We start from the raw sequence: 641 nt of genomic DNA on the forward strand, positions 1-641 counted from the left end.
AGAGATTCAAAGATACTCGTTCGAGTTAAAACATCACATCATCCAGCTCATCCAGAATAGCTGTCAGTTTCATGGATTACCGAATGACGATCCTAATTCTCACCTTGATAAATTCATATCTCTTTCGAACTCCTACAAACAGCCAGGGATAGGACAAGATATAGTCCGGCTATACTTGTTCCCCTATTCTCTCACTCATCATGCTCAAACTTGGTTTGAAGGACTGGAAAAAGATTCCATCACGTCATGGATGGAGATGGCTACTAAATTCCTAACCAAATATTTCCCTCCTTCTAAACAAACCAAGCTGAAGAATGACATCATTAACTTCAAACAAAGTTATGATGAATCTCTTTAGACTGCATGGGAGCGATTCAAAACCCTGCTAAAGAAATGCCCTAATCACCAGCTAGAACGGTCAGCCCAAATCTGTACCTTCTACAATGGTCTTACGATAAATCATAGGACGACGATCGATGCAACAGATCAAGGGAATCTGATGAACCAAACCGCAGATGAAGCATGGGAATTGCTCGAGAACATGACAATGCATCATCATGACTGGAACAGTGGTGAAACAACTTCATCATCTGCCCCACTCTCTGCACTTAACAATCAAACAGAGGCCATCAAATCCCTCA

General features: G+C 41.5%; 1 non-coding gene across 1 annotated transcript; it reads right to left on the reverse strand.

Moving 5' to 3' along the window:
- Positions 1-304: 304 nt before the first annotated feature.
- On the reverse strand, positions 305-411 carry LOC139895170 (small nucleolar RNA R71). The gene has a single exon (XR_011775633.1). It is a non-coding gene; the product is annotated as a small nucleolar RNA R71 (small nucleolar RNA).
- Between the last annotated feature and the right edge of the window lie 230 nt (positions 412-641).

Source organism: Rutidosis leptorrhynchoides, chromosome 2 (assembly GCF_046630445.1).
Source record: "Rutidosis leptorrhynchoides isolate AG116_Rl617_1_P2 chromosome 2, CSIRO_AGI_Rlap_v1, whole genome shotgun sequence".
In the NCBI taxonomy this organism is placed as follows: domain Eukaryota; kingdom Viridiplantae; phylum Streptophyta; class Magnoliopsida; order Asterales; family Asteraceae; genus Rutidosis; species Rutidosis leptorrhynchoides.